Source organism: Microtus pennsylvanicus, chromosome 14 (assembly GCF_037038515.1).
Source record: "Microtus pennsylvanicus isolate mMicPen1 chromosome 14, mMicPen1.hap1, whole genome shotgun sequence".
Classification (NCBI taxonomy): Eukaryota; Metazoa; Chordata; class Mammalia; order Rodentia; family Cricetidae; genus Microtus; species Microtus pennsylvanicus.
This window is the reverse complement of record NC_134592.1, coordinates 64,588,930-64,613,309: the sequence shown is the minus strand read 5'-3', so window position 1 is coordinate 64,613,309 and position 24,380 is coordinate 64,588,930. Positions and strand designations below refer to the sequence as shown.

At 39.8% G+C, this 24,380-nt stretch overlaps 1 protein-coding gene across 8 annotated transcripts in view; it reads left to right on the top strand.

Annotated features, from left to right (window-relative positions):
* The first annotated feature begins 6,174 nt into the window (after positions 1-6,174).
* The window catches only part of Pnpla8 (patatin like domain 8, phospholipase A2), a 47,132-nt gene continuing 28,926 nt past the window's right edge, over positions 6,175-24,380 (top strand). Inside the window, exons 1-5 of one of the 8 annotated variants that reach the window (XM_075948411.1) lie at positions 6,198-6,297; positions 10,360-10,399; positions 13,343-13,369; positions 14,571-14,697; positions 18,572-18,695. The gene's annotated coding sequence lies outside the window, so the exon portion shown is untranslated. Of the gene's footprint in view, positions 6,298-10,359; positions 10,400-13,342; positions 13,483-14,570; positions 14,698-18,571; positions 18,696-24,380 lie in introns of all 8 variants that reach the window. The other 7 variants (XM_075948407.1, XM_075948412.1, XM_075948405.1 and 4 more) reach the window with 7 other exon arrangements.

The window sequence follows — 24,380 nt, the reverse complement described above, 5'->3', positions numbered from 1 at the left end:
ATCTTTGGCACCAAGGAATGCCTCAATTATTAATGGAAAATAACCATTTGTGTTGTGGCCAGATTTGATTGATGGTGGTTATTAAAGTCAAATGCAAAATGAAATTTAACTACTTCAATTTAACTACTTCATTCATTTTTACTTAATGTTCAGTTGTAAAGTCTATCCATAAGAGAAACCTATCCATAAGAGAAGTTCAGTTGTAAAGCTCCCCTTCAAATAGAAGAAATTCCATAGGAAATTAAGATCAAAGGAAGTGAAAACATTTTTTTTAATTTTAAATAGGATGTGCTGAGAGGTTTAATATGGTTAAGAATATCCATCCATTCTTTTCAACTTAAGGGTCCACTCAGAAAAATCACAGAATATTTATTCCTGTACCAATTGTTTTTTATCTCAACATAGAATCAATAAAAACAAGTACATGAAACTCAAAAAACTTTAAAATCCCAGAGATACTAAAAGTGATTCATTGTCCGTTCCCAAACATTCCTTACATGAATGAAGTTTTAAAGTCAAGCCTTTGACAATTTCTAAACATTTTCTCATAATTATCTTCACCTGAGTGGTCAGTCTCCTGACTTGAAAGTTATTTTATGGCCAGGCGGTGGTGGCACACACCTTTAATCCCAGCACTCGGGAGGTGGAGGCAGGCGGATATCTGTGAGTTTGAGACCAGCCTGGTCTACAAGAGCTAGTTCCAGGACAGGCTCCAAAGCTACAGAGAAACACTATGTTGAAAAAAAAAGTTACTTTATGAAATTTAAGTTTTACCTTTAGTATCTCTGGGATTTTAAAGTACAAGAAACAAATCTTTACATGGTAAAACCATTGTCCCACAGCAGTACATTTCTCAAGTAAATATTACGGTTAGAATTTCTGTCTCCAAAGCACTTGCTTCCCACAGGTATCTCACTTCCCAAAGGCTGCAGCTCCATGGAGAATCTCTGAATTCTCCACACTATCAAGCACACTGAAAGAAAAGATGCTACTCATTCCATTGTAGCTTCACACCACCTCAGTCATGCTTCCAGCCAGCATTAATCGGCTTGCTGCATTGTCTACACTCTTTTGTCCCGAGTGAATTCTGTGGTCTGTGATAGCAGTTGCTTTCATGGAAGACCCAACATGCCAGGGCTCTGCTGATGGCCTTAGGGAGGGCAGCCTGAGTTTACTGTCCAATCACCACACCCCATTCCTGTGCCATAGGTCATGAAACCTTTGAATGATTAAGCTGGGTTTCTGAGAACTTTCAATGTGAGAAAAGGGAAGTTTGTAGAAGTAATTACATGCACAGTATTTTAACCAGTAAAGTAAGTAGGGATGGTAAGACTCCAGCTCTTCTATCTCTGAAGTTAAGCAATACAAATACTGATACTTGTTTATAAGAAAGCAACATAAAATTGAGTATCAGGAGCACTTTTAGATTATTTTTCTGAATATTTAACTGGATGAGATGTTCTACGAATAAATAAGGCAACAAATATTAGCTAATCAATAAAATACATCTCAGATTCAGAAGCAAGTTAAAGAAAATGTATCAGTAGGTTTCAACTTTGTGTTAAGTTCTTTGGCAAAATCTAGGATATGATTAGTCTAACAATAAAGCTACTGTGCTTTTCTTAATCCAGAAAATTACCTTATATAATTGGTTTCTTTTTCTATCAGGAAGTTAGATAAACTGGCATCAAGGCAAGCAGAAAAATTCAGCTTATCTAAAATATAGATAAGCAATTCTTGATGGTAACTTTGGGGTGGTAAAGGAATGGTTTTATTAACGGTCTAAAGAGGAAAACAGAGTAACAGGCTCATCATCTCCTTCAAGCTTTGCCCTCTCTCACTACCAAAAGTAATCGATTGAAAAGCTTACACTTTACTGTATTACCCTTTTGTCTTAAAGTCTGACAGGGACTCAAAGCACCTGGAATAACAAGTGCAGGTTCAGCTCCAGTTGTCTGCCAACCCCTTTAACATGTTTCCATTACTAAGAAGAAGAAACAAGCAGTCACTTTCATACATACATCATGATGAGTACCCAATGACTAAGCTCTTCCCTCACCGCCTTCCATCACGGTGAACCTTCTCCCTGTAAAGCTCTGGCCTTTCCTTACTGCATACAATACACCTGCCACCTGCCTTCCTTCTCACAATCGGATCTCTTAAGATTCGGCTTAAAAGTTGTCCTACCTGCCACTCCAAGGAAGTTTACCTTTGAGATCCATGAAGGTGCCCTTCTTCACATGTAGTAAAATGCTGGTGCTAAGCATACAAAAGACACTCAGAAAGCTTTGACTCAATGACTTAAATTCATTTAATATGCACTCACCAAATATTTACTGAATGTCTACTAAATACAACATCTCAGTGCTACAGGTAAAGATATTTTCCCTTTCATAGCTCCAAATTATATGCAGCTAATTAGATGAATTTTGTTGAAACAAAACATTATGTATTTAGTGCTTAAAACAAGTGTATTATGTCACAGTTCAATAGACCAAAAGTTTGTTTGAATTACTGGCTGTGTGTTTTGTCATAGGTCTCAGAAGAATGAACTCAAGGTATCAGCAGAAACAGGATTTTATATGTAGGTTTGAGGAAGGAATGTGCTTTCAATTAATTGTGATTACTAGATTATAGTTAAAGCCATTTTGTACAATAAATATATATTAATAAAATAAAAGGGTAAACGTTTAAAGGTCTAGTAGATTGATGGAGAATTCAGTTCAGATTCTGCTACTACAGACTTAAGGTTTCCATTTTTCTGTAAACTGTCAGCCAAGAGTCTCTCTTGGTCCTTTAAAGTTGCCTAAGTATGTGAACTGAAGTTTCCAGAAAACAAACAGATAAAACCTGGGCATTGGTGTTAAAGATTATACACGGCTTAACAAGTAGAATCTCCTGATTGTAGAGAACTGGAACTGTACAGATCTGACACTAATTATCTTTTCATTTTTGTTTTTATTGAGCTATATATTTTTCTCTGCTCTCCTCCCTTCCCCTCCTCTCCCCTTCTACCATCTCCCATGGTCCCCACACTGCCAATTTACTTAGGAGATCTTGTCGCCTTTTTCTACTTCCCATGTAGATTAGATCCATGTATGTCTCTCTTAGGGTCCTCATTGTTGTCTAGGTTCTCTGGAATTGTGGATTGTAGGCTGTTTTTTCTTTGCTTTATGCTTAAAAGCCACTTATGAGTACATATTATATTTGTCTTTCTGGGTCTGGGTTACCTCACTCAATATGATGTTTTCTAGATCCATTTACCTACAAATTTCATGCTGTCATTTTTTTCTGCTGTGTAGTACTCCATTGTGTAAATGTACCACATTTTCCTTATCCATTCTGTGGTCGAGGGGCATTTAGCTTGTGTCCAGGTTCTGGTTATGACAAACACGGCACTCAACAGAGACAGTGAACAACAGATTAGTGCTCCAACGTGTGCTAGCTAAATCCACATAAACCTGAGAGAGATTGGAAAGGAATTCTAGACACGAAAAGCAAAGTTTAGCTGCATTTTTTTTTCAGATGGTCTCTGCTTGATGGCAGCATGCTGAAGCTCTTTTAAGATAGGTCTTCCAGATTCAGTGGTATCAAAAACAAACAAAACAAAAAGCCCAAAAGACAAACAAACAAACAACAACACAAAGTGTGGTATCAAAATAGTGGCCTTCCTGGGCCATGCTCCCAGCATTAACTCTGGCTCCTTCAGGTGGCTGAGCATTTAAATGGGGTCTGTGAGCAGAGTGCTGCAACTTGCTTAATGGCAACATAGACCTGCTATGTGCCTAAAAATGGGGCAATGTACATGGCTCTCAGAGGCAGTGAACATGACTCTGCCATGTTGGACTGGGCGGAGCAAGCAGGCAGGGCTGTGTTGGCCATAGCCACGCCGGCGTAGAATTAAAAAAAAAGTGTTTCTGGTCAGAAAACAATTACAGATACACAATAAAGACATATTTAGACAGAAAAGACCTCTAAATGGGTCATAGTATCGGATAAATGTACACAGGCTTGTGAAAGAGAAGAAAAAGTACAGGGAGTTATAAAAAGAAGTAACTTGTTTTAAAAAATAAAACTCCAGACGTTAGTATGCCCTATGCTGTAGATGTTTTTGTACACTTAAGAAATGTCACTCTGATTGCTTTAATAAAAAGCTGAACGGTCAATAGCTAGGCAGGATTTCCAGACACACAGGACACTGGGATGAAGAAGGGGGAGACCCCAGAATTGCAGAACAAACAGCATGGGCATTACAAAGAAAAGGTAACTGAGGCACATAAAAGAACATAGATTAAAACATATGGGTTAACTTAAGTTGTAACAACTAGTTGGAAACAAGCCTAAGCTATTGGTCAAGCCTTCATAATTAATAATAAGTCTCTGTGTTATGATTGGGGAACTGGCTTGGCAGGACAGAGAAAACTTGCTATACCCTCAGGCTCTGGGACGAGGGTAAGGACAGGTGTTAAGAGGTCACATAGTCAAATCTTATCATGACCCTGTGGTTTACCGGAGATGGATTGCTGGTCCAAGCTTTCTGCTCTGGGAAAACACATGATAGCATCTGCAGTTTTGAAAGATGATTACCTGCGCAAGACGCTGGGTGAGAGGTTAGTTACAAACTGTAGCACCAGTTTCTGTAAGACTGACAAGCAGAAAGCTCTAAAGCAAGGAAAACGAGAAAACAGAGTTGAAGGAATGGCAGGAGCTGGTGATGTGAGATCACCAAGCTTCACTGTTGATTAAAGGTCTGGTCATTAACAAAGAAGGAAAGGGAGGGATAGGAGGAACTGAGTTACATGGAAAGTCTTGATACAGGAAGAAACCCTGGGCATTTTCTATTATCTGACTAACTTAAGGAATTAATGCAAAGGGAAAGGGTATGGTGATGAACTCACTCCTTGACGAACATTTAATTAGGTTCCATTTATGCAAATGACAGATAGCTGTCATGCTTTGAGCTCTTTAGACCTAAGACCAGTGTTAGCAAAAATCCTCTAAGTCACATAAAATGAGTACCCATGCTGGGTCACTGGTCACTCTCACCTGCCCTCAGCAAGATTGTGTCCGCTTTGGTTGTCACGTCACCTCTGCACAGTCTTCCATCCCTTGGTCTGTTGCCTCGAAATTCCACTTTTTGTTGTGTCAGAACTTGGACCTGATAGCTCACTATAGCAATAGTTCTGAACAATCTTTCCACTGTTTCACCAGTGTCAGGGTATTTTAACAACGAGAAACCAAGAACTAAAGTTACTTCCTAGCCCTTCTAAATTTTAATTTGTGGAGTACAGATTTTAACTATTGCGTAGCTAGTTAATAGCTAATACACTGTTAGGGCTTACCAGACATTATGGTGGACACAACCAAACTTTTTGAGTCCCCCTAAACCTAACATGCTCTCTTCTTTTTTTTTCTCTTTCTCTTTTTTTAGGGGTGGAGAAAGGGTCAAGGTCACCCTATGTAGACCAGGCTGGCCTCTGAGTTTATAATCTCTCTACATCCTTAAACTCTGTCATGCTGGTCCCCCTTAATTAAAACTCAGTGAGTCTGGCAACACATCTTTAAATCATCTTCATTTTATAGGGCTACAGAACCCTACCACCCCGAGCCTTGAGTACCTCATCTGACGCTCTACTTAACTAGTTGACACTAGTTTGCCTCTCTGGTATACAAAACCCATCAGAATTTTGACGTGTTGATAACAGGGCCACCATTGGGACTGTGTACGCTAACTTCCACAGGACAACATAATGAAAAATAGCTTTTCGGTCGACAGACGGGGTAGCTTAATAGAAACAGACAATGAGAAAGTGTCACCACTGCACTATCACAGGGTCCAGCCAGTCTGCTCAGACACAGCCGGCTCTTAAGAGCAGTTCCCAGGGACCGGGGCAACCCAGAGCACGCGCAGAGCCTGCAGGCAAGCTCAGCTGAAAACGGACGGCAATCAGCAAGCAAGCCATTAGGGGCTCTACGCTGAGATCCAGCACTGAGCTTAAAAGCCATAAACCTGCCCGCGACCGAAGAGCCCAGCTTGCCCTCCCGCCGCTACCAAGCGTCTCGAAGCCGACCCGCACCCAGCTCCTTCCCACGGCCACGGAGAAGTCGCGCCAGCCTGGGAGGGTTAGCGGCAGAAAGCCCCACCCAGAGACAGCGTCATTTCCGCTGGGGCGGGGCGGGGCGCGGCGGAGGGTGGCACTGGCCCGGGCGGTCGTCTGTTTGGGTTCCGGGCGTCGCAGCTGACGCGGACGGAGGCAGGCGAGTGGCCGCCGCGGGGCCGTGACTGCCCGCGTCCCGGTGAGTGGCCGACGGCCGGCGGGTGGCGGGTGGCGTCCGCGGCCGGGCGCGCTGGCTCCCGTCGTCCCCGGGTCGCGGGCAGGGCCGCCGGGTGTTGTGGTTGGTCGCGTCCCGCCCCCGCCCGTGGGCCCGCCCGTCCGCCTGGCTCCTCGGCCGGGCTGCGCTCTGGGTCCGGGACAGGGTGTTCTCGGGCAGTTAGTCCACCGGAGACCTGACGGTTTCTCTGTCGTACGTCGTCCTTGACCGGGCAGCGTGCAGCGATTTGTTTATCTCTTCGTTCGCGTGTGTTCCCATCCCAGACCGCTGTTGCTTAAGCAGAATCAGATGTACTTGCCTTTTAAAAGATGAAGAAAACTGTCTGAGTCATCAGGTTGCAGTGCCTCTTTTCTCCGTCGTCTCTGTCATTTCTGTCATGATACTGGGCGGGGGAGAAGGGGGGGGGACCTGTTTCCATGCCCAGTACAGGGATCATTTTAAGGAAAAGTAGTGACACTCCGAGGAATGTCTTCAAGATAGATGTTGACATAAGCGACTATCATAGAATACGTTTTAAAATGCTATTTTTATTTCCAAGAACAGTGGTATTCTAGAACTGCATTCTTGATTGTAAACAATGTGTTTCAGGCAACCAGGGTGGTGCATTACCACAACGAAAGAAGATATAATGATGTCACTTGATAGTTTTTGCTTATCTTTCTATTTTGTTTATCTTGTTTTTCTATTCCTACAACTCATTTTAAAATCTTCCTAGCGGTGGCCCTCCTCTTTAATGGTGTTGGATTAATGAAAGGGTTAGTTCACTGGTTTCTATTAGTAGGTATTCTCATGCAGAATTGATACAAGAACAGCCTGTACTTGGCGTTGTTTTCCTCAGCCAGTAAAGACGGAATTTGTTGCTCATTTGGGGAGCATACCTTTGTAAAAAAGGTCAGAGGTAGACTCTTGTTTCCTCTCAGTTGCTGCTCTTTACTCTGCTTTTCTTGTATTTTATTCTCTTTAGTATCTATTGCATTAGAAAGTTCTTGCAGAATTTTATAGACAACTCTCCTTCAATGCTTTCTGGTTTGCTTGTGTGCTTTTTTTTTCTTTCTGTTCCTAACTTTGGATGCCACTCAAAGCGCTAACCACATCGTTCTCCCCAAACCAAGAGCTTAATGTTTGAAACCAAAGTCGAATTAATAGGCCCGTGGATATCCTGAAATGTCAAAAGAAAAGGGCTTAAAGAGCTCATTTTTGTTGGGTCCTATACATCCAAATACCGCAGGCCGGCCTTTGGTAAACCCCTTTGACCTCACCTACTCCGTTGTCACTGTGGATCATTTCATACATAAATTAAGTTTCTCCTTCAGCTCCCTATCATTTCTTAATTCTGTAAAGCCAAAAGAGAAATCCAGTTTCCTTTATATTGTTACACTGTTCCCTTTCCAGGTTTTTCATGTTCACAAGTGGCCCTTTTCCTCTGTGTCTGATTTGAAGGCTTAGAGTTCTCTGGACAACTTCTCCTTATCTCACTGGTGCTTGTCACCAAATCCAGTTTTTGTTTCTAAAAAAATATTTTACTTTTATTTTTAATTATGTGTCTATATGTAGCTAGTGCAAACATGAGTGTGTTTTCAGATACCAAAAAAAAAAGGTGTTGGATGTCTTGGGGAGTGCAGACAGTTGTGAGCCTGCCGGCAGCTGTAGCAGCCTGATGTGGGTGCTGAGAAAGGAACTCTAGTTCCTGGAAGAAAAGCACATACTCTTAACCAGGGAGCTGTCTTCCCAGCCCCGTTCTTTTTATGTATCTTTCTTTTTCCTCCTCGCTTCAAAATGTGCCTCACAGATAGCCCATTTCTGCATTCCTGCACCATTGCTGTATCCAGACCCTTGCTTCCTTTTTGGCTATGGTATTGTGATTATTATAATATATATCTATATTTTTTGGGCTTTGGGGGATGGGTGGGGCGTGAGACAGGATTTCTCTGTGTAACCTTTCTGCTTGCCCTGGAACTCTCTCTAGACCAGACTGGCCTCAAACTCACAGGGTGAACTGTGTGCCACCCCGCCCGGCTAAATTTGTATATTCATTCCCTCCACAATTGGGCCCACACCTAGCATTTCCTTCAGTCCCTTGATGTCCTTTGGTTAAACTCCACTCCTTTCCCTGGAGTCAAAGTGTCTCTCTCTGGGCGCACCTTCACTGTATGATAGCCAGATCTAGCCTGTCTTGCCCTTGTCCCAGTTTATAACACTCTTCTCTTTCCATTCTTTCCCTGCTTCTGCTGTGTCTTGTCTTGTGCTTGCGTTTTCTCTCAAAGCCTTTTCTGTAGTGCTGACATCTGTACAGTGGCGGTGAAGCTTGTTGCTCATTTCTGTGTTAAGTAATTGTGATTGGTCATTGTGGTTTCTGATAGGTGTAAGCAGTGTCTCATTCTGTTCACAAAATCATCTTTCTGTAGTGCTTCCCATTTGGGGGGCTTTATGTTCTGTATATTGATGCCGAATTGATAGGTATATATTCATTATTAGACTATTATATCTTTAAAACTTTTAAAAGCATTTTATGGGGTGTGTGTGTGTGTGTGTGTGTGTGTGTGTGTGTGTGTGTGTGTGTGAATGTGGGTGTGTGGATGTCTCAAGAATTAGATCTTTCTTTCCACGATGAGTTGCAAGTACTGAACCCAGATTGTCTAGTTTGCATGGCAAGTGCTTTTACCTACTGAGAGAGATCCCTGGCCCCAGATGACGGTCTGGAAAGAAACAGAGCGGAGTGTATAATAGTCTAGATCTGCTAGATCTTCATTGGTCTCTCTTCTGCCTCAGCCTTGGGCTGATCATTGTGACTCTTATATGCCATCAGCCACCTTTCAGCTCAAGCTGTCACCAGAATGTCATTTGCTTTTCTTCTGTCGGAATTTTTTAAATCAAGAGTCCCAAAAGAATTCATTTCTTCACTTCATTCAGGGAGCCACTAAAATGCCAAAGAATCAGTTCTTCCTGTATAATTAGTATTCTTTGTGCCCTTCCCTTTCTGCTTTAATTCTTGACACTATTGTGAGCACAAACTAATTAAAATGTATCTACTTGTTAGTAATTTGTGGTGATCTACAAGATTGTCTGAAGGTAAATAATAAATAGGTCATCCTCTTACTGCCGTGTGCCTCTTTTATCTTGTGCAAGCTCTTTCCCTTATATTCGCCATGGGAAGCTTTCACTTTTCACTATTTAGAATCTCATCACTCCCAAACCTCTCAATCCTTACCAGTAGGTTACAGGCATGTTAGAGAGCGAGTATGTAGCTAGGAGTATTCATCTCCAACATTTTAGTCTCCTTTACTCTTTATTCTTGGTTACTTCTTTTTTGCCTATAATATTTTATTCTTCCTGTTATCACTGGATATTTAGCCTTACTTAATTTCTAAACTAAGTTCTATATCTAAAGCTTGCTTGCACATGTTCCTGTTGGCTGTGCTGGTGGATAGTCTCTCTAGGGGATAGTTCATTCTGTGCCATGTTTTGTAATCTGAGTTAATGTTCATTGGTGGTTGTCCCTTGCCCAACATTTGGGAAGTGACTTTGCTCTGGAGTTTAGTTGTTTTTGCAGGAATTCCATGTAGTTAACCAGCTCTGACCAGTTTCCATTTGCATAGCATCTCAGCATTGTGGTGGTATTAAGACTGTAGATCAGGTCTGCTTTTAAAGCTTGACTTTTGTTCATGCTGGGCTCATGTAGCTGGAACCTTGAGTTTCCTCGTGCTAGGAAGTATTCTGCCAGGTGTACTAGATCCCCAGCCACACAGCATGACTTTATCAGGGATTTCTCTGTGGTGGAAGATACCAGTGTTTATACCAACTGAACTTACCGCATTCACAGCAAGTCCCATGAAGCTTAGAAGGCCAGGACAGAAAGGCAGACAGGCTTGTGCCCTTTCTATCTTCCCTCTATACAGTAAGCATGTTAAAATAATGTGTGAAGCTACAATGTAGAACGGGTTTAGTTCAGACTTTCCTCCCCTTTGCATAGCTGCAGTTCTTGTTTTGGTTTTCTCAGTACAACTTTCTACTTCTTCCTTATATAAGCTACATCCTGAGGAAAACTTCATTGCTTGACTCTTGGAAGGTACTCTTTGTGTTTTGTTGCATGCTTGCTTGCTTGCTTGCTTGCTTATTTATTTATTTATTTATTTATTTATTTATTTATTTATTTATTTATTTGTGTGTGCGCGCTTTAACATTATCTAGAATTCTCTCCTCATCTTTACTTGTAAGTTTTCTTCTAGTTTGGAATTTTAATCATATGTATGCATGTTTGTATATGTGTATATATATTTGATACGCAGAGTCTTTCCCTGTAGCCCTGATTTGTCCTAAACTTATGATATTCCTGCCTCAGCCTCTTGAGTGTTGAGATTACAGGCATACACCGCTATGCTTAGCACTTTTGTTTTAACCAATCATTGGAGATGATTCCAGTGTTTTCCCTTCCTAGCATATTAGTCATATTTTTTAAAGAATACATTTATTTGGTGTGTGTGTGCATGTGTGTGCACCTGACAGAGGACAACTTTGGGAGGTGTAGGGGTAAAGGGAGAGGAGGGGAAAGTAAGGCAGAGTGGAAGTAGACAGCTCTTCCTGATCTTTGTAGGTTCATCTGGTATCCCACTGCTTTGCTGATCTAAGAGGTGTCTGGTGATAATATTAAGGCCATATAAGTATAATGTAGGGGAAACTCCTCCCAGTGGGGGGCGTGTTCGCCTCGGGCTGATGTTTACATATAAATCTGGCGGCCTGAGCCCCGCCTGCCTCTCGTTTTTGTATCTCCTGCTCTTCACTGGATCCCTGGTGTTGTAAGCTATTCCTTCATTAAAATTTGCTGTTTCATATTAAGCTAGCCTGGTTATTACGCCACCTACAGTATAAGATTATGTCATGTATAAAGAATGGTTTGACTTCTCATTTTCCTATTTGTTTCCCTTTTATTTCTTATATTTACCTCATTGTGCTAAGATTTCAAATAGCATATTGAGTAAGAAATGTGAGGATGGGCACACTTCTCTCATTCCAAATTTCAGAGAAGAGCTAGTAGTTTTCCCCTATTCAGTGTGATGTTGCATGTGCATTTATGTGTGTAGACTTTATTATATTAAGGTTTGATTCTTTCACATTTAGTTTCTTCCAGACTTTTCTCATGAAGTTATGTAGCACGCTTTGGTTTGGCTGCCAACTCAAAAATAATGACATGGAGATATCTTATTAATTATGAAACATCGGCCTTAGCTTAGGCTTATCCTGTTAGCTCTTATAACTTAACCCATTTATATTAATCTATGTTTTGCCTTGTGGCTTTTTGCCTTTCTTTCATTCTGTATGTCCAGTTTCCTTTATGCATCCTTGGCGTATCTATATTCACATAGACCCATCTACTTCCTCTCTTTCTCAGCCTATGCCTCCTCCCTAGCCATTGGCTGTTCATCTCTTTATGAAATCCATCACAGTAATATTATGCCACACAGTGTTCAAATACCCTACAAGAAAGGGATATTGAATTTTGTCAAAGACTGTCCTGAATATCTATTAAGATGATTGTCTGATTTGTTCCTGAATTTATTTATGTGCTATATTACATTACTAATTTGACTGTTTATCTTTGTATACTTGAAGTGAAATGAACATGATCTGATACATGATTTGTTTAGTGTACTGCTGAAGTTGGTTCACAGGTATTTTACTGAACATTTTTTGTATCTTATATGTCTTAGTTAGGATTTCTATTGCTGTGAAGACACACCATACACATGGCAATTTTTATAAAGGAAAAGATTTAATTGGGGCTGTCTTACAGTTTCAGAGGTTTAGTTCAATTATGATGGGATTCAGGGAGACATGGTGCTGTAGAAGGATCTGAGAGTTCTACATCTTGATCTGCAGGCAACATAAAGTGAACTGGGTCCCACACTGGGTGTAGCCCGAGCATGTGAGACCTCAAAGTTCTCCCCCCCCCACACACACACATACACAGTAACACATCTCTTCCAACAAGGCCATACCTCCTAATAGTGCCACTCTCTATAGAACAAGCATTGATACACATGAGCCTATGGGGGCCATACTCATTCAAACCACTGTACTATGTATGCCAATAATATTATAGTCTTTGTGTTCTATTTACATTTGGTTGTGATACCAAGGTAGTATTGACTTTGTGGAAATATTTTGGAAGTATTATCTTTTCTATTTTATGTACTAATTATATACTAGTTAGTATACTTTTATATACTAAATATGTCTAAAAATTTTATGCACATAAATAATACATAAAATAGGGAGCTTGTGTTGGTCTGATAGATTTGACTATGAGCCTGTCTAGTTCTGAGCTTTTCTTGTTTGGGAAAAATTTTAATACAGCTTCAGTCTCGTTGCCCCTTAATTGATTTGTTTAGGTTTTTCTATTTTCTTTTTCAGTATTCTCTCGATTTAATCTTTTATGTCATTAGTGTCTAGAAATTTATTTATTTTAGATTTTCCTTAATGATTGGAATATAATTTTTAAAAATACTCCTTAATGATCTGGATTTTAGTGGGGTCTGTTGTAGTAGGGTTATTATATGGTAAGCAGTGTAATTACTTTTTTGTCTCTGACTTTACTAATTTGCATATTCTTTGTGTTTTGGTTACAGCTTTGTTTTCTTTTAAATAAACTGACTCTTTTTCATTGATCATTTTTTTGTTGTGGTGATAGTTGTTGTTTCATTAATTTGAGTCCTGGACTTCACTATTTTTCCTAATAACTTTGAATTTGGCTTCTTGTTTTTCTAAGATCTTGAAATATGTTACTAAGTTATTTATTTGTTCCTACTCTGATTTCTAAATGTAAGTATTTATAGCTATGTACTTCACTCTTTAAACTTATCGATGCTGTTGTATTATTGTAAGTTGAGTTTTCATTTTCATTTGATACTGTGAATTGACCTCTCCCCTTCTGCAGGCCCATTAGTGTTTGACAAGTATATAGTCTAATACCCATATGTTCATTTTTTATGTTTCTCTTGCTGTTTATTTCTAGGTTTCTTCCATTATGATCTGATAAGAAGTAAGAATTTTGAAAACTTGGTTAAGGTTTGCTTTGTGATCAAAATATGACTTTTTTCTTTTTAAAAAAAGGAAATTCCTTGGGTTGCTGAGAAGAATGTGCTTACCACAGTTGTGAGTGAAATATTTTCCAGAGTTATGTGAAACCCATTTGAACTTTGGTCAAATTTTTTTCTGTTCTGAAGTACTTTGAGTAGGATATTAAAGTCATCTGCGTCATTGTATCTGTCTGCTTATGGCCATTAGGGTCCATCCATTTTTAAGAAATTGGGTGCACCAAGATAGAAACATGTATATTGCACTCATTGTATGCTATTAATGGATTATGGCCTTCTTTGTATTTTTGGACAAATTTTAAAATCAAGCCTTCTTTGTCAGTTATTAACTAGCTTCCCCTGCTTGCTTCCAAATACCATTTGCTTAAATATCATTTTCATCGTCTTGCTTTCCACCCATGTTTGTCCTTGACAATGAAGGAAGTTTATTACAGAGAGAAAACCAATTTTTTTCTAATTGGCAAGTCTTATTTTTTTTTCCATTTTCATTTTAGAGCAGCGAATTCTTAGCCCTCCTAATGCTGCAACTCTCTAATGCAGTTCCTCATGTTGTAACCCCCAACCATAAAATTATTTTCATGGCTACTTCATCGCTGTAATTTTGCAAATGATTTGAATCATAATGTAAACATATTATGTTTTCCAATGGTTTGGGGGCATGACCCACTGGTTGAGAACCACTGTTTTATTAGTGACTGAGTCTCCTGTAGCCCTGACTGTCCTGAACTGCCTGTGTCACTAAGGATGACTTAAAACTTCTGGTCCTCATGCTTCTACCTCCTGAGGACAGATGTGTACTACCGTTCCCAGGTTTTGCAGTGCTGGGGATTGAACCCAGGACTTTATCCTTGCTAGGCAAGCATTTTACCAGATGAACTTTGGTTCCAGCTTTTTTTATCTATCTATCTATCTATCTATCTATCTATCTATCTATCTATCTATCTATCTATCACAAAAGTTAAGAATTTACATTCAGGGTATTTTTAAAATAATTTTTATTTTTGACAACTTCACTCATGTATAAAGTATATATTTTGATTATTGTAACTACCTACTCTTTCCAAACTTCCTTCTATTCTGTTTTTATTATACCACCCATACACACAAATCCCTTTCTTACATCTTTCACCCCGTCCCCTTTTTCAGTGGAGTCCACTGAGTTCATAGATTCAGAACTATCCATTGGAACCTGGTTGGCTCCTCAGTGACTTCAGAACTGAAGACAAAGACTGCTCCTCCAGCCTATCAGTGGCCAGTAGTTCAGCAAGGATAGGTAAAGCCCACATTATCTTTGATTGACTGTTGATAAATCCAGTCTTGTGTAGTGTAGGCAGAGTTTCTCTGTGTTCTGGCTGCCGCTCCCAAATAAATGGCAGGGAGACTTACTAATTATGAAAGCTTGGCTGGTAGCTTATTCTTGTTACTAGCTAACTTTTACATTTTAAATCAACCCATATTTCTTATTTACCCTGTACCCTATGTGGTACCTTCTTTCAGCAAGCACATTCATTCGTCTTGATTGTCTCCCGGGAATCCTGACTCTGCCCTCCTTCTTCCCAGCATTATCTCTGCCTCGAAAACCCTGCCTAGCTGTCAGCCAATCAGCATTTTATTAACAATGAGCGCAATAGATTTCACAGTGTACAGAAGGATTATTCCACAGCAGTGCAGGCCCATTGCAGGCAGCCACAGCTGCTGTGAGGTCACGACTATTGGCTGCACCACCCGGTAGACAGCATTTCCCAGGCCTTCTCCCTGTCCGTTGCTTCTTGCTCTTTCTGGCTTTTCTCCTGATGGTCCCTGAGTGATGGAGGAAGGTCATTGGTTAATTAATAAAGAAACTGCTTTGCCTTAGGTTAGAATATAGGTGGGTGGAGTAAACAGAACAGAATGCTGGGAGGAAGAGGAAGTGAGGTAAGACGCCTCAGACAGATGCCATTTCCTCTCCTCTCTGGGGCAGACACGATGAAGCTCCAACCCAGGATGGACGTAGGCTAGAATCTTCCCGGTAAGCACACCTTGGGGTGCTACACACATTATTATAAATGGGCTAGTCCAGGTGCGAGAGTTAGCCGAGAAGAGGCTAGATATAATGGGCCAAGCAGTGTTTAAAAGAATACAGTTTGTGTGTTGTTATTTATGGTGTAAAGCTAGACATGCGGGAGCCGGGCAGGACGAAAAGCAGGCCCGCAGCTCCCACAACACCTGAGCCTAAGAGTGGGTAGTACAAATGTCCTGTTTAGTTTAGGACTAAGCACTCAGCTCTCACTTATTCTCAGCACCTTTGTTCATTGTACTGCTCTCTGCACCATATTCTGGACTCCTGTTCATTACAGAGAGAAACTTTTCTGATTAAGGGAGAAAGACTATGAATATGATAATAAATATTTTCAGAATTTCTAGTGAACACACCGATGCTCTTGGTCCAGCCTGCCGTCACTGGTTGCAATAGCAAGTCTCCTGGCAACCTGCACTGTTTGATTGGTTTGCTCCAGCAAAGAGTAGGCATTTGTTGGGTCCCTCAGCTGTCCAAAGGGTCAAATACATTTTGCATGCAAAATGGCAATTACACAATTAACATTTAAATTTTTGGGCTCTTTTTATGTTTGTCTCCCTTATGTGTTCTTGTCCTCCCACTGGAATGTAACATTCTGTAACTCAAACTGTTCTGAGAACAAGGGAAGAAAATTTGCAAAAGAACTTAAAAAAAATCCAAGTAACAGTGAAGTTTACCTGGGTTCTGCGACAGATGAGAATTTTACAACTTCTCAGCATGTTCGTTTACCCAGGTTATATCATAAGTTTAATTTGGAATTAACTCTCCTTTAACACGTTCATAAATTCATTTAACATGTTGATTGTTTTGATTTGTAACATTAAGGGAAGATTTTTGTATTGTAAAGTAAGATTTTCATCCTAAAGTATGTGATTTTTACGTGTCATATTAAGGCAGGATTTTTTTTTCTTTTTTTTTATTGATAAAAGAAGAATAAAGAAAAAAAAACAATTTTCCACCTCCTCCCAGCCTCCCCTTTCCCTCCCCCTCCTCCCACTCTTCTCCCCCTCCTCCCACTTTTCTCCCCCTCCTCCCACCCCTCTCCCCTTCCCCCCACTCCTCTCCCCCTCTCTCTCCAGTCCAAAGAGCAGTCAGGGTTCCCTGCCCTGTGGTAAGTCCTAGGTCCTCCCCCCTCCGTCCATATCTAGGAAGGTGAACATCCAAACTGGCTAGGCTCCCACCAAGCCAACAGATTGCGTAGGATCAAAACTGCGTGCCATTGTCCTTGGCGTCTCATCAGCCCTCATTGTTCGTCATGATCAGAGAGTTCAGTTTTATCCCATGCTTTTTTTGGTAATAGTCCAGCTGGCCTTGGTGAGCTCCCAGTAGATCAGCTCCACTGTCTCAGTGGGTGGGTGCACCCCTCGTGGTCCCGACTTCTTTGCTCATGTTCTAAGGGAGGATTTTTATATTGTAAAATAAGATATTCATTCTAAATACAAATCTAAAAAACCAAAGTATGTCACCAAAAAGTTTGTAAAAACTAACCTGTAAATATATTCTATATTCATTTTATTTATTTATATGCTATTTAAAGCTCTCTGGGTAAATATTAAATGCACTAATGTAAAATTAAAACATAACTTTTGAGATGGCAAATGTCTTATTGGATAAAAGCATTTGCTGCCCCCTATCTTGATAACCTGAGCTTGAGCTCTAGGAATGTCTGATAGAATGAGAAAATCAACTCCCTCGTTGTCCTTTGACACAATACACATGTTTGTACACTAAACTTAATTAAAAAATTTAAAACTTTCTGACAAAAACATCTTTTGTTTACAAAAAAATTGCATAGAAAACCAGAATTTGATATTTAAAATTGAATGATTATGTTTTATCCACATGACTCTGACACAAGGATATAATGATGTGTTAGTGATAGTGAGCTAGTCTGTGTTTTTTCCCAGCTAAAACTTTCCCTTGATGGAAAACCACATCCTTAGCTGTAGGGAAAATTATGAGAGGGAGAAGTATTCCTTCCTACTGGAGGCATTCCTGTTAAAGTATAAAGTGATTAAGAAACTCACTTTAGTAAATAAACATTTAAATCTGTTCATTAAATTTGGCTTATTATACAACATTTTATTGTGTTTGTCATTCATTTTTCTGGGTTAGTTCTACCAACAAATGGCTCTACAAAACTTTTAATTGTCAGAATTGACAAAAGCTTTTGGCTTCCTTAGCCAAAGATGTTATTTTCAATCTAAGATCTAAACCTTTTTCAAAATACCAGTTTTCTTCTAATAAAATAACTACTGGACATCTTATGAAATATAAAGACTAGCCAGGTGGTGGTGCCTTTAATCCCAGTACTCAGGAGGCAGAGAGAGGAGAATCTCTTGTGAGTCTAAAACCAGCCTGATTCACAGAGCGAGTTCCAGGCAGTTGAGACTGCAAAGAAAAACCCTGTCTTGAAAAACAAAAACAAACAAAAAAACAGAAAGAAAAAGAAAAGAAAAACTAAAGCCATCTTTGCTGAAGGATACATTACTAGGGACTTTAAAATATAAATTTAAAATTCGTAATTCATTAGTTTTTCCACAGTGAGCTGCCAAAATACAAAGAACTAAGTGAAAGTGGACTAAAACTAAGATATTTTTTGTCTATTAAAAAAGATGAAACAGGAAAGATTCTCTTCAGTCTGGGTATAGAATTGGGGCAGGAGAGATGGCTCAGCAATCAAGAGCTTTTTGTATTTACCACTTAAAAAATTGTCTGAGATACTTAAAATTCCCTTGGTGTATTTTCCTGAATATAAAAACAGTGCTGTTCTTGGCTCCAGCAAACTGCAAATGACGATCATGCTGTTATGTCCTCTTAGTGATGGTGGTTTTCCAATGACTTGTTTTCTTGGTCAGATGTTCTTCCTCCTTGAACCAAGTTCTCATGATTAAAGTGTCACTTCTTTGTTACTCTTATCCCAAAGAAACACACAGAGGTCTACATTAATTATAAGCTGGTTGGCCTATTAGCTCAGGCTTCTTATTAATTAATTATTAGATCTTAAATTAGCTCATTATTCTTGTCTGTGTTAACCACGTGGCTTGGTACCTTTTATCAGCATGACATTCTTATCTTGCTTCCTCTGCAGGTGCAGACTTAGCCTTTCCTCTTCCCAGAATTCTCCTGTTCTGGTTGGCCCACCTATACTTCCTGCCTGGCTGCTGGCCCATCAGCATCTTATTAAAGCAATACAAGCAACAAATCTTTACAGGGTAAAGACCATTGTCCCACAGCACTCATGGGTTTTGTTATTTGTTTTTTGTTTTGTTTTTGAGATAGCATTTCACTTTTTAGCTCTGGCTAGAGACCAGGTTGGCCTCAAACTCACAGAGATCCTCCTGACTGTACCTTCCAAGTATTAGTGTTAGATACTTGGGCCCCCTTACCCTAGAAGTTAGTGTTTCTTTATTTAAAAAGGCATTTAAAGGTGTCCCGATAGTATACTTAGGATATATAGGCACATGTATATACACACAATATTCATATATTACTAATGAGAAGAAAGTGGACAATATTACATAGTGGGTCTTTTTTCCATTTCTTGAACATAAAATTTAAAAATGAGATTTGACTATGCTAACAAAAATCTATAAAAGTCTTGATTTCAAGTCAGATCTCATTTCTATCTCTGCTCACTAATAGTATTTGCTATCTGGGAAAAGGACAATTTTGTTAAAAAGAAATGAAAAGAGATACTATATTATTATCTGATTCTTTCTATGACTATCCATTTACTTCCCAATCTGAAATCTAATGTACTATTAACTTAGTAAGACAGATGAAACTATTAATTATAAGTAAAACGTATCAGTAATTTAGATATTAAATACAAGTTTTTCCTTAAAGTAGAGCTAAGAATCCCACAGGAAGTTATAGCTATGGAATCCATCTGCCCTGATCCTCACCCTGAAATAAATGAAAATATTTGATTTTCTCAATCAACTTATCTCAGATACTCCAAGCATCAAATGAAATATTTCATAGAGTACAAATAACTGTAAATATATATTCAGTCTAGTTAAAGAGTATGATTTTGGTTGGAAATAAGTTAAAATGTCTGCCTCTCTTACCTGCTACCTTTCTTATTTAGACCATATAGTATCCTTGATTATTTTAGCTTTATATATAATCTCATATTTATGTCCAGAGCTGCAGACATAGCTCATTGGTTAAGAGGACTTGTTCTTGCAGAGGACCTGGTTTTAGTTCCCAGCATCTACATGGTGGTTCACAACTCTTTGTAACCTTGATATTCTCTTCTGACTTTTCATAAGCACTGGGTATGCATATGATTCGCAGGCATATATGGTAAACACCATGTACATAAGTAAAACTACTTATGTTTATACAATATACACATCACTTTATTTATTTCAGATACAGAAAATACAAGAATAAAAAAAAAATCGACCCAGATACTGGTGTCTGAAAGATTTGATGGCATCCAAAGATTTATTTCTTAATGACTTTGCCAACAATTTCATGAAGACTGCTCTTCTGCTTACTCAGCCTCACCTTTATCAGATAGTAGGAGAGCAATGAGCTTTTGTAACAGTTGGGTCTGCAAGGGTAACTCCAGACTGAAGTTCACAGAAGGAAACCACTTCCTTAAAGATGTACAAGGTTGAATGACTGTCTAGAACTTCAGGAAAGTAAACAGTTAGAATATGCAAATCCAGGAATGTCTTGGGGTTTCTATTGCTGGGTTCAAACACAGAGCAGCTTGGGGAAGAAAGGGTTTCTTTTGCTTACACTCTCATGTCACTGTTTATTGTGGAAGGAAGCCAGGACAGGACCTCAAACACTGTAGGAACCTGGAGGCAGGAGCTGTTGCAGAGACCATTGAGGACTGCTACATACTAGCTTGCTTATCATGGCTTGCTCAGCTTGCTTTCCTATAATGCAGCACCTCCAGCCCAGGGATAGCACTGCTCTCAGTGCTGGACTTTCCCCTCATAGTACTAAGTAAAATGCCCTACAGGCTTGCCTACAGTGCAGTTTCTTAATTGAGTTCCCACCTCTCATAATTTAGCTTGTGTCAAGTTGATATAAAGCTGTCAGAAAGACCAAAGCTAAAAACCAAGCTGTTTTTAGTTTTTTTGAAAGCCATTCATTGCTCAGCCCATGTCTGACCTAGTATCTCTGTAACTGCCAAAGCATTTAAAATGATTATTTTGAATGAGACTGGTCCCCATTGAGTCATATGTTTGCATACTTGGTTCCCAGTTGATGGAATTGTTTGAAAGGTTTAGGAACTGTGGCTTTGTTGGAGATAGTCACTGGGAGCTGGCTTTGAGGTTTGTTCATTCCTAGTTAGCACTGTCTTGTGTTTGTGAATCAGACATAAATTCTTGTGTGATGTGGGATATCCTTCTGTATATGTGTTGCTTTTATTGGATAATGAATAATGAATAAAGCTCTGTGGGCCAATGGCTTAGCAGAGCAAAGCCAAGTGGGAAGTCCTAACAGAGATAGAGAATAGATGATGTCAGAGAGATGCCATGTAGCTGCTGAAGGAGACAGATGCTTTAACCTTACCCAGCAGGCCACAACCTCATGGCAATACACAGATTAATAGAAATAGGTTAATTCAAGATTTAAGAACTAGCTAGAAATACCTGAGTGTTGGAGGAGAGAGAAGCTTGTTGGTTCCTGGCCACTTAGCCCCGAAATAATCACACAGAAACTGTGTTAATTAAATCACTGCTTGGCCCTTTAGCTCTAATTTCTTATTAGCTAACTTCTACATCTTAGTTTAACCTGTTTCTAGTAATCTGTGTATTGCCACAAGGTTGTGCCTTGCTGGCTAAAGTTCCCAGTGTCTGTCTCCAGAGGCTCAATGGCTTTTCTCTGACTCTGCCCTTCTTCCTCCCTGCCTACTTGAGTTCTGCCCTGCTATAGGTCCAAAGCAGTTTCTTTATTCATTAATAGTAATTAATTAATAGTAATCACAGCATACAGAGGGAAATCCCACATCACCTGAGTCATTGACCAAACAGTGTTGTTATTAATACAGTCTGTGTGATTATTCAGGTCTGGGTGGCCGGGAAACGAGTAGTCTCCATCACACTTGTGTGCGTGGTTGTAGGCTCTCAGCTGCTGGTCCAGCACCATGCCTGCACACCTGTTGCCATGCTCTCCACCTTGATGGTCACGGATTCTATCTACCCTCTCAAACTGTAAGCCCCAAATAAACTTGTATAAGTTGTTGTGGACATAGTGTCTTATCACAGCAATAAAAAAAGTAACTAAGACAGAAGTTACAGGGAGTGGGGTATTGCTGCTAGGCCTGATCACACTTTTTTTCTTTTTTTTGAGGAATGGGGATAAGTTCGGAAGTGTGGATAAGAAATGTAGTTGAATGCTGTAAACGGGGCTTAGCAGACCGTCCTAGTAGAAGAGTGCCCAAAGCAAGTAGATTATGGTATCTTGGCCCAAGAGGTTTCAGAGGAAAACTATTAACAACTGGCCTTGAAAGAATTCTTGTGGTAGGCTGGCAAAAAATGTGGTTGCATTCTGTTCTTGTCCTAAAATTTTTCTTGAAGCAAAATTGAAAAACAGTATATTAATTTCCTTGGTGAATATATCAAGACTGCCTCATATTGTCTCTGTCATATGGTTACTTGTAATCAATCACTCCTGGGAGGGTCTATAAGAAAGAAGAGCAAGCTGGGCAAAAAGAAATAGAAAATGTATAGTTTGAAGCAGAAATGAGCACCTGGAAGGAAATTTAACAGTGGAGCCAAGGCTTGTGCTGAAACATGAAAAGTTAAAGGTGGAAGAAAGTTCCAAGTTGGAAGAAAGGGAGGGATGCCCTCAGGACAGGCATCCAGCTGTGCTCCCCACTTGTAGAAAGGAAATGCCTGAGTAATAGTCTGCCTCTAAAAAGCAACTTACAAAGGGAATCTTACTCAAACGTGTGGGACCAGGCTTCTTCCCATGAGGACAGTCAAACTTCATAGTGTCATCCAGGTAGTCCTACAGGACAGACACATAAGTAAAGGGGTTGTGAATCTTCCTCCATGGTTAAGGAGAGCTGCTGAGGCCAGGCCACACGTGACAGAGTAGGGTCTGCATAAAGGCCCCGGGAGGGCAAGAGTTCCTGAGAGGCCATTGTGTAAAGCAATGAAATTGAAATCAGCACTGCACTATTGTGTTTAAAACCTCAAGATGCTGGAGATATGCCCTGCTAAATTGTAGTCTTGCTTTGGCTAGCAGTTCCTCGCTAGTCCTCTGTTTTGGAATGATAATGTATATTCTGTACTATTCTATGGTGGAAGTATATATAGTTTGCTTTTTGCTTTTGCTTTTACTGGGGTTACAATTAAGAGATTACCTCGAGTTTCATAAGAAACTTTGGACTTTTAAACTGTGTTGAGACTGAAAGATGATAGGGACCTTTGAACTTGGACTGTATGGGTTTCACGCTATGATATGGCCACAGGTCTTTGGTGGGGAAATGGAATGCGGTGATTTGATGAGAATGGCCTCCTATATTGGCTCATCTGTTTGATTCCTAGTTTGTGGAACTGTTGGGGAATGATCAAGAGGTGTGGCATTGTTGGAGGAAGTATGTTAGCAGGGCAGACATTGAAATTTCAAATGCCCTTCCTATTCCCAGTTAGCTCTCTTGGCCTCCTACTTGTGATTCAAGATATAATCTTGTACTTGTGATTTGAATGAAAATGGCCTCCATAAGCTTCTGTGTTTGAATGTTTGGTCCCTGGTTAGTAAAACTCTTTGGGGAAGACTGGGAGGTGTGGTTTTAGTAAGGGAAGTACGTCACTGGTTGTGGACAAGTTGCCTTTTTCTTGGTCTTGATGTTTTATTATGGCAGTAGTAGCCCAAACTATGACAAAGCTCTTAGCTGTTACTGCCACCCTGCTTTTTGCTTTGCCATGGACTCCTAACTAACCATCTGACCCTGTAATCCCCAAATTCAGCACTTAGAATGTTCTAAGATCGGAACACTGAAACCTGTGTTATAATGTGCCTGCTCTGCTGTATTCTGTCTTCCTTGGTTCTCCATCGGGATCCAGGTCTCAATACTGTGATTTAGGACTTTCCTTGCTCCGTAACTACTAATATCTTACATAACCACGTCTACAGTGGTCAGCCTGAATCTTATGTCCTCAGACCGTACTCACTCATATTTGGTTCAAGAAAAAGCTGTTTTATTCTCTCTAAGGTTAAGCTGTGTTTTGTGTTGGCTCACTTCTCAGAATTACATCTCTTCACAGGAAATAGCATCTTCTTTGGTCTGACTTTTCTCTATCATTAAAAAAAATAAATAAAATTTAAAATTATTCAGATTGCTGGGTGGTTGTGGCACACCCTTGCCTTTATTCTCTGCACTACAGAGTCAGAGGTAGGCTGATCTCTTAGTTTGAGGCTACTCTGGTCTTCCAGAACATCCAGGGCTATACAGAGAAACTCTTGTCTTGAAAAACTAAAAAAATAAAAACTAAATAAAATTTTGTAAGATTTTGTCAAGAAGCTTCTATATCCTATTTTCCTGACTCATTATCAACAGTGGACAGCACTTGTATTTTTCTCAATTGCTACCCACCTCCCATGCCCAGTGCTAGAAACTGATTCTGGGTCCTTCGATGCACTAGGTGAAGCTTGTGTCAGGTACTCCTGAGGTACATCTGTAGCCCCCATTTTTACTAGTTAAAAGGTTAGGACTTTTGTTGTTTTGTTCAGTATCTTAACCTGTAACCCCAGCCACTTATCCCATGAAGCTCATACTGGTCTTGAATTTGTAATCCTTCCCTCAGCCTTCTGAGTGTTGGGACTGCAGCATGTGCCATCATACTTGGCCAAAATGTCTGTTTTATTTGGTGCATTTTAATTTTATAATTATTTCTATTATTTTACTGTTTTATTTATCTGTG